The sequence below is a fragment of the Lycium barbarum genome, chromosome 5 (genome assembly GCF_019175385.1).
Source record: "Lycium barbarum isolate Lr01 chromosome 5, ASM1917538v2, whole genome shotgun sequence".
Taxonomy (NCBI): domain Eukaryota; kingdom Viridiplantae; phylum Streptophyta; class Magnoliopsida; order Solanales; family Solanaceae; genus Lycium; species Lycium barbarum.
Window position 1 is genome coordinate 26,610,244 of NC_083341.1, and position 10,335 is coordinate 26,620,578.

Sequence of the window (10,335 nt, forward strand, 5' to 3'; positions counted from 1 at the left end):
GAAGGCTTTTTTTACTGAGTAATTAAGATTTAGATTTACCTCTGTGGAACTAACAATGAATTTCATTCCTGATAAGTTTGCCTTAAGTCTCAAGAGTCATATCCGAAAATTCAAAATATCCAAACCGAATAATTTGAAACCGAACTTAAAGTATCCAATCCAATCCGAATTTATTTGGATTGGATTTGGATTGTAATTTCTTTAATCCGAAAACCAAATATCCAAACCAAAAATTTCATATCCAATCCGATGGCCTAAACGCCCAACCCTAGTGACAAGGTTGTATCAGAGCCCTAGGTTACCCGGTCTATAAGTACAAGAGTATGTCTAGTAGAGTCTTGCGGATCGGTACGATGAGCTCCGTACTTATCTACGAGAGGCTATGGGACATTTAGGAGACTTCGAATTCTTTCATTCTTTCGTGCTACTTTATTCAAATTGGTATCTAGAATATTCAAATTGGTATCTGATTCACTCCTATTATCTTACAGATGGTTAGGACTCGAGCTACTATTGCTAGGGATGAGGTGCTCGAGCCCACTGCTGGGACTGGCATGCGAGGAAGAGGTCATTCTAGAGGCCGCATCCGTAATGTGGTGCCGCACCAGCCAAGGGCGGGGCCTTTGTGGCTAGACAGAGGCACGCTAAATCAGTTCCACCAGAGCATCAGCCAGAGCGCCAGCCTGCACGAGAGCATACAGTTGGGGTAGGGCTGGGACCAGCCCAGACTCACACCAAAGTTATGTCTGATCAAGTACTTCAGGACATAATGGCTTGTATCTTTCTACATCTTGATGGCCAGCATGCTGTGGGTGGTGCTACTTCAAGGGGATCACAAACCAGAGCAGGAGCGCAGACTTCTGAGCAGGGTCAGACACCGAGAATGCAGCCTGCTGCTGCCATGGTCCCGCGGATTAATGGGATTCTAGTCCCTGCTGGTGCTCCTAGGCCCGTTGCAGGCCCGATTATGACTCTTGGAGATCAGGAGTTAATTAGCAGATTCTTGAAGGTCGAGTTGCTTAGATTCTTTGGTATGTCGAGTGAGAACATGTATGAGTTTATTATGGATATGCATGAGAGATTGTATAAGATGGGTATTATTGAGTCGCATGGGGTGGACTATGGGTCTTTCCAGCTTCGTAGGGATGCGAAGACTTAATGGAGGTTTTTCATTGATTGCAGGTCCGTTGGATCGCCTCCACTCTCTTGGACACTGTTTCATCAGGCCTTCTAGAGAAGTACGTCCCCCGAACTTTGAGAGATCAGAGGAGAGATGAGTTTATCCAATTGCATTAGAGGGGTATGTCTGTAGCCGAGTATGAGGCTCGATTTCTGTTCTTGGAACGTTATGCTACGCAATTGATTCCGACCGAGTCAGAGAAGGTTAGGAAGTTTGTGAGTGGACTGGTGCTTCCCCTACATATGGCGTGTCTTCAGCTTGTCGCCATAGATGCTTCCTTTTAGTCCGTAGTGGATCATGTTACGAGTGTTGAGTCAGCCAGGGCTCGCGCCCTTGGTGGGGGTAGTGAAAAAAAGCCCCGTCAGTATGGCAGTTACAATGGATCGACTTCTAGAGGTGGGGGTCAGTCAGCAGGACCTATCAGCCACAGTCTAGCCGCCCTATTCAGTTAGCACTTCAGGCTTCTTCAAATGGCCCTTCTAGGCAGAGTGATTATGGTTCCGGGCAGGTTTTTGGAGGCTCTCATTCTCGGCCAGCAGACCGAGGAGGTTACTCCGGTTCCTCAACTTCAGTGTTTCAGCCTCAGACATCTAGAGCTTGCTATGTTTGTGGTGATCCCGGTCATATTACGAGAGAGTGCACCTGATAGAGACAGGGTGGGGCCAAGCAGGGTTCCAGATTCCAGACCCCTAGGACTACGATATCTTCTGGTAGTTGGGGTGGTTCTTCAAGTAGAGTCGGTGCTCTCACAGGCCGTAGTGGTTCGCATTCCTCTCAGTCTGGTAGAGGTGGTTCTCAAGCCTCCAGGGGAGGAAATATCAGTCCGGCCAGAGTGGCCATAGTGGCGCTTATTGTTATGTTTTTCCCGATAGGCTAGAGGCCGAGGCGTCAAGATCTGTGATCACAGGTACCATTTCTGTTTGTCATCCGGCAGCGTCAGTCTTATTTGATCCAGGGACTACTTTCTCTTATGTGTCTGCTTATCATTCTGTGGGTTGGGATTTGACTCGTGACCGACTTGATGTACCTATTCACGTGTCTACCCCGGTTGGAAATTCGGTAGTGGTTGATCGAATCTATCGATCTTGTTTAGTTACTTTTATGGGTTATGACACCTGGGTAGACTTGGTAATTTTGGATATAGTAGATTTTGACATCATTTTGGGCATGAGTTGGTTGTCCCTTTACCATACGATCTTAGACTATCACGCCAAGACAATCACGTTAGCCATGCCAGGTATTCTTAGACTTGAGTGAAGGGGTACTGTTACACCTCGAAAATTTTAGGTCGTTGTGCGGTGAATAGACTAATGCAAGTTAAGGTGCGTATGATGTCCCTACAAGTAAGAAGGGATACTTAATGATTCTAATTAAGATTCCAAATACACTTGAGGCAAGAGAAGAAAGTCCGTCGAAGGAAGTAAAGTATAAGTTGTGTTCGGAAGGGTTTTGTAACAACCGAGCTAATGTTGATTTAGTAAAGTCTTGAGGATAAGCTATAAGGCTCTTTAGATGGTTAATGAAGTATTACACAAGTGCTAAGGAGGTTCCATAAGGAGTTGAGATCAAACGAATTGACGAGAATCATTTCGGAAAAATGGAGTTATACGACCACTTATACGGTCTGTATAAGGGTCCGTATAACTTTTACAGAAAAGGAAAATCCTTGATGGTAGTATATGGTCACTTATACAGACCGTATAAAGTTATACAGACCATATAAGTGTCCGTATAACTCGATCGGGTCACTTTTTCCAGATTTTTCTATTTCTATATATATATATGACTCATGACCATTTAATTCATTTCCCACACTCTCCAGAACCCTTGAAAGCTCTATAACATTCCCCATATCATATCCAAACTAATCTAAGAGGAATCAAGGATTAACTACCAAGAATCAAGAGAATCAAATGAAGGAAGGCTACTAGGGTTTGTGGGAGTCAAGAATCTCTTTTGTATTGAAGTTGGGGTTTTCTGAAGTGGAGTACCTTCATCCAAAGACCATCCCTACATAATCAAAGGTGAGTTTTACACTTATTTCATGTTATTACAAGTATTGAGTGGTTGAAAGACTTGGATTAGAGAAGAAAGTAGAATATGAGCCCAAAATATGGAAGTAAGGGTATTTTGAGTAGTAAGTTCATTTGAGTCATGATTCTCGGCATGAGATGACTATAATCTTGTTATGAATAATGCTAATGTCGTTGAGAGAGCATTATGTGAAAAATGAATATGTTGTTGTATGGTAGTCATGGTTGTGGATGATCCGAAAAAGAATTATGAGGATTGAATAATGTTTAACTTGAAGAAGTTTATTGATTATGATATTATGGGTGTTTCTATTGCTATTTGGGAGTAGTTTATTATATGGAGAAAGTTGTCGAAACAAAGGAAATGCTGCCCAATTTTCGTTAGCCTTTTAGTCGTTTTAGATTAGACTTAAGCGTGTTTCTAATGATCTAACCTTGGTACAGATTCTCTTGAATGTAGAGTTGTGAGCTTGGAGGGAGAACGCTTAGTCGTTAAGGAGTCGTAAAGGTATGTAAGGCTAGTCTCCTTCTTTCAAAGGCATGACTCTTATATTATGATTTCTTCTTCATATTTCCATGACCTTCTTATATCCCAAAAGATGAAAGTTAAAGATTCTTAAGAGCTTCTTATGAGATAGAGATGAGATATGTTCTATGATAATGATGATGATAATGATGCTTTCATGAGTTTGATAATCCTACTTTTATGATTTCATTTATGTTACTTCTTGTTGTTGTCTCACCTCATGATATTAGTTCTTCCAAGATGAGGCACAGCGATGATGATTATTCCATAATGTAATCGGAGGTTCCCGACCTTACGTCACTCCGATAGAGTTATAGCTTTTACTTGAGCTCCCATGCATGCCTCATATTATGTATATGTATGATTACACCGCGCCTATATGGCCGACAGTCACCACTACGACAGACGTAGTGAGCAGCTATGATGATGATTACACCATGTATATATGGCATGGGCAGACATCACTAGTGGGCGGCTTGAGATGTTTAGCCCGAACGCGGGAGGCCCGGACGCGGGCTAATGATGATCACACCATAACTATATGGTCAGGTAGTTTATATATATGTATGCATGATATGATGTTTTCTCTTGTTAGCATGCATGATTCCGCCTTAAGAGGCAATCAGTTACAGGTTCTCTTTTTTACTTGTGCTTTCTTATTTCTTGATTATGTTATTGTACATGCCTTACATAGTCAGTACATTGTTCGTACTGACGTCCTCTTCTTTTATGGACGCTGTGTTCATGCCCACAGGTAGCCAGGGAGACGGTGTAGACGCTTAGGAGCTTTCTCAGCGGATTTGCAAAAGCACTCCACTACTCCGGAGTCGCCATTCCTTGGTATATTCTTTTGTGTACATATTGGGGCATGGTGGGGTCCTGTCCCGCCCTTATGATTTCAGTACTTCAGTTAGAGGCCCGTAGATACTTATGTGTGGGTTGTAGGTGCTATGTGACCTCCTCTTTGTATACTCTGTACATCATTTTTGTAGGCTCGTGGACTTATGCAATATACATATTTTGGGAGATATTTGGAGATTGTTTCATGATAAGTCTTGCGTTGAGGTTGATATATGTCCAGGTTGAGTATGATAGATAGCATGATGAGTGGTTCTCGGTAGTTAGCTCCGGTTACCCGTCATGGCCCATTAGTTGGGTCGTGACAAAAGTTGTATCAGAGCAGTTCCGTCCTAGGGTGTGTCTACGAGTCGTGTCCAGTAGAGTTTTGGTTATGGGTGTGAAGCACACTACACTTATAAACAAGAGGCTGCGGGGCATTTAAGATTAATGATCATCTTTCTTCTTCCTAGATCGTGCGATAGAGCCATGTTATAAGAATTTCTTTTTTCCCTAATTGTGCGTTATGATCTCAGCAATGCCAGTAAAGAGGAAAGAAATAGCCGCCTAGAAGGGCATGACTATGACAATAAGACGGAATGAACAAGAGTCTCCGGCGAATATGGAAGAGAGTGAGTCCCATAATGAGGCTCCATCTCGGACTTCTCATACTCCGTCTGTTTTACAAGGGCATGAAGGGGCCTTAGCTCCAGCTCCAGTTCCTCCACCGGGTGCTTCGGGTCAGCAGATGACCGAGTCTATTCAGCTATTGACTCAACTAGTTGCTGCTTAAGCTCAGCGGCAGAGTGCGGGTCCAGGTGACAGAGCGACTAGTGCTAGAGCCCGTGATTTTATGAGTTTGAACCCGCCAGAATTTTTTGGGTCAAAGCCGGATGAAGACCTGCAGGTTTTTATAGACGAGATGTTGAGGACACTGAGGATTATACATGCTTCAGATACAGAGTCAGTGGAGTTGGCATCCTATAGGTTGCGGGATGTAGCCGTTCTTTGGTATAATAACCGGGTTTCTTCAAGAGGGGAAAATGTATCTCCTCCAATTTGGCAGGTGGTTGTAGATGCTTTTATTCACCATTATTTGCCACCCGAAGGCCGTCGAGCTCGAGCTGATAGGTTTCTGAACTTAAAGCAAGGGAATATGAGTGCTCGGGAGTATAGTCTTCGTTTCAATTCATTGGCCTGGTGTGCTCCGACCATGGCAGCCGATAGGGGAGACCGGGTGCATAGATTTGTGAGTGGCTTAGGGCCACATTTGATCAAATATTTCATGACAACTTCACTTCAGGATGGGATGGACATTTCCCATATTCAGGCCCACGCCCAGAATCTAGAAGAGTAGCAGCAACCATCCCGAGGCGAGCGCGATATTGATAGAGGGCAGAGCAAGTGGGCTAGATCCATCGGTTCTAGTAGTGAGTATAGAGGGGGTCAGCGGCAACAGTTCTCCAGATATTCAGGCCAGTCTACGACTAGTGGACCTCTTCGGTTTGCGGGCAGGAGATTTAACCGCCCCATTTATTCAGGACAGGGTCAGAGCTAAAGAGTTTCGGGTTCCCAGTTTGAAGGTGACCCCAGTCAGAGAAGACCACCATTACCACGATGCAGCCAGTGTGGTAGATTACATTCGGGTCAGTGTTGCCGAGGTTCATATGCTTGCTATTCCTGTGGTCAGATTGGACACCTAATGCGTGATTGTCCATCAGTGGGTGGTAGAGTTAAGGCTCAGCATACAGGATTAGTAGCAGGTTCTTCTTCGTCTGTGCGCCCCGTAAGGCAGACTCCCCAGGTTTCAGCAGGTCATGGCAGGGGCAAGGGGGTAGCATCCAGTTGTAGTGGCTCACAGCCCCGTATTTATGCTTTAGTTGGACGCTAGGATCTTGAGTCCTCCCCTGATGTAGTTACAAGTATACTATCCGTATTCTCTTATGATGTTTATGCGTTGATTGATCCGGGTTCTACCTTGTCATATATCACTCCTTATATTGTTGGTCGTATTGGGGTGAAACCCGAGTTAATCAAACCTTTCGAGGTATCCACCCCTGTTGGTGACCCGGTAATATCTAGACAAGTGTATAAAAATTGTGTGATTGTGGGATGTGATCGTCAGACTATAACTGATTTGATTGAGCTGGAAATGTTAGATTTTGATGTGATTATAGGCATGGATTGGTTGGCCTTTTGTTATGCTAATGTAGGTTGCAGGACAACGATGGTTTGATTCCAATTCCCGAGAGAACCAGTGCTTGAATGGAAAGGTAACACAGTATTCCCAAGGGGTAGGTTTTTTTCCTATCTCAAGGCAAGAAAGATGATTGCTAAGGGCTACATTTATCATTTAGTCCGAGTTCATGACACCGAAGCAAAGCCGCCAATTCTTCAATCCGTCCCGGTAGTAAATTAGTTTCCAGATGTATTTCCAGATGAACTTCCAGGCCTTCCACCAGAACGAGAAATTGATTTCACTATCGATGTGTTGCCGGACACCGAACCCATATCTATTCCTCCTTATAGAATGGCTCCTGCAGAATTGAAGGAGCTAAAGGCACAACTGAAAGATTTGCTCGATAAGGGATTCATTAGATCCAGTTCATCACTATGGGGAGCACCTGTTTTGTTCGTAAGCAAGAAAGATGGATCTTTGCGAATGTGTATTGATTATAGGCAGTTGAACAAAGTAACCTGCAAAGTCGCTACTAATAGTATTTAGCGGCGATCTTGTGGTCGCCGCAACAACCTCCATTGCTAAATGTTTTTTGTGACAACTTTTTGTGGTTGTCACAATAAACATCCTTTTGTAGCGACCACGCTCGCCACAAAATGTAAATAAATATGCTACGAAAAAACTTCGATTTTGGTAAGGTCGCCGCTAAATAACAACCTTTACAAGCGACTGTAGTCGCCACAATAAATGACTCTTTAGCAGCAACTACAATCGCCACTAAAGAATTACTTTTAGAAGAATCTACAGTCGCCACAAAAGCCAATTTTTTCAATAATTCACCAAATTGTTGGCCTAATTGATTTTCTATGGCTCCTACGTGTCTGAAATGAATATACATGTGTTTCTATTAATTCCCATAACATATTAAAAGCATATAATTCAACAAACACCAAAAGCACTTCTCAAGCCAAATATTATAAATAAATACTTTCATTACTAAGTAGTCAATTAGCCATACGCTACCTAATGCTTTATCATCAGTGCCATTGTATACATTTACATATGGCCAAAATAAATAAAACATGAAGTGTCTTTATTCTTCAAACTCCTCCTCGTTCGATGCCTTTGACCATAAAAAAAAACACTAGGTGACTTCAAACTTCACCTTGGTTGTCCTCATTTGTGATTGTTTAAGAACCTTGCTCCTGCTATTAAGAGAAACAAGAAAAAAAAAAGATCATAATATAGTCATATTGATTGGTAAGAACCACACTGACTTGTGAAATAAATAGTAGCCTGTTGAAGAATTGAAGTTCTAGAGAAATTATTCTGTTTGCAAGAGAAAGAAATATGAATCTTTTGAACAATAAGAAACTAGCATTACGAAATCTCTAGAAATGGCCATGCTTACAATCACCAGCAAAGGGTGGCCAAATATTTTTTAGATAAAATATTACTATTATTGACAAAGACATACAACATCAAGACTAACAAAAAAAAAAATACAACATCAAGACTTCTCTAACCAAAAGAATGATGAAATTCTAAAATCAAAGCTAGCCATACGAAGATTGTGTTTTAGTTTCATATGAAGAAATGTAAATCGTATAAATGTTACCAGACAAAGTTCAAGTGTACATGTAAAATATATCATATGTACATGCCAAGTCTTCTGAAAAATGAACTTTTGATGGTAAAAGATGTGTGCATGTCATTAAGACAAAATCCTAATACAAAAATCCCAACTTTCATGTCTATTCTTTCATTACACCATTTTCACTATCCTATGATAAGTTGAAGTTAGGATCTTTGTATTAGGATTTCTGATGATTGTTATTACTAGAATGAATGTAGTTGAATCGACAAAATCTTGTGACTTCCAGTAAACCTACTGCTTTTTCTAATCATCTGTCCAAGTAAGGCAAAAATATAACCTGCCACCACATTTTCTATAACAAAAGTTCTAATAAATTATTCAAATAGCCAGTGTTATTTAATTAGATAAATAGCCTCTGTTATTCAGATAAACCCAGCCACCAAATAGGGGGAAACTTGACATTTAGTAGAAATGGAAAGAAATTTAAAAATAATAGCAAAAGGAACTCATTTTCAAGAAATTTAAAAAGAAAACTAACCTGCACCACAATTTTTAGTCACTAGAGAAGGTGCTTGACGAGTACGACTAGATTATATTGTCTCTGGAGATGGTTCAGTAATCCTTATTGGGTGCATTTGTGGTTGAGATGCTTACTCAAGTCTAGATGTTTGTGGTGGGTAAGGCTTGAAGGATGACTTTGCTCTAGAATTGCCACGTCCTTGAAAATTTGCACGCCCACGACCCTTCCCACCTCGCACACTATCACATCCAATAAAGGTATAAGCAAATATATAGTATATGCTAAATCAAAAAAGAAATATAGAGAATGTGAAAGGATAACACAATAATCAAAACATCTATTTTAGATTCCTATTACAGTTTCAATTTTAAACAAAGCTATCATATACCCTTGTTTGGCTTATTCCCAGTTACAGTTAAAACAAAGTATATTCCATATGTCAAGGTAGAAGATATTATCTAACAAAACATCTGGTATTAAACAAATTAAAACTATTGAGGGGGTACTAAAGTTGATAAAGTTGGAAAAAATCATAAGATAGCAGAGTTGATTCTCAAAAATGATCGAACCATATACTAAAACAATCCTTTCAAACCATATACTAAAACAATCATTTATTTAACTAAGAGTGAAACACAATAACCACTATATCTATTTTATATTCCAGTTACAGTTTTAGCATTGAGCGAAGCTATCATATAGCATTTCCTGATATACTTAAAAAAAATATACTACACAAGACTACATCAAATAAAACAAACATATTCAATAAGTAATTGTTATAGAGTGCATAAAAGTGCAAAAAAAAAGAATGCTCTCCGTACGGATAACACCCATTGGGGTTTAACAGCTACTTTCTTGGCGCCTCTCCGCCACGTTCCACCGCTTGCCTTGACGGGAGATCTAGTGACGTGAGGACCAGCTAATTCTACTCCAAACTCAATAGGGAACCAAAATCGAGTCATCACATTTCAATTCTATCGCAGAATTGCAGGATCAAAAGTTCCCATTTGGCCGAACTTGTGCACACTTTCTTTGATCTTATTTGTTTGGGTTAATATCTTGGGAAACAACACCTGCAATTGGTATATGAATTGAGACTCAATATGTGACTGAAATCTGGTAATGGGGGAGAATTGACACTCCTATTTGTTCACTTTAACTAAAATTCCTTCCTGCCCACCACCTGTTTGAAATTTTGCCTCAAAGAAGGATTTAGTTATTGCTTACCTAATCTCTGGAGCAATCAAAAGAGGCCCTGCTCGCCACTCTTTTCTATGAAGATCAACGCTTCCGCTAAGCTTCTACAATGACCACGGCGCCTCTTGGGGCAAGTGGGGACTATTCTAACTCCTCTGCTCTACAAGTAAAGACTATGGCTCCAGCAAAAACCTCTCTACAATTCCGACCACCAGAGATTCATAAAGGTAAACCTGCTGTTTTTTTCACGATTCAAGAAAAGA

At 41.1% G+C, this 10,335-nt stretch overlaps 1 long non-coding RNA gene across 1 annotated transcript; it reads right to left on the bottom strand.

The window, feature by feature from the left end:
• Positions 1–7,711: 7,711 nt before the first annotated feature.
• Positions 7,712–9,518, bottom strand: LOC132642416 (uncharacterized). The gene is made up of 2 exons (XR_009583142.1): positions 8,891–9,518; positions 7,712–7,963 (listed from the first exon to the last, which is right to left on the bottom strand). It is a non-coding gene; the product is annotated as an uncharacterized LOC132642416 (long non-coding RNA).
• Positions 9,519–10,335: the final 817 nt, after the last annotated feature.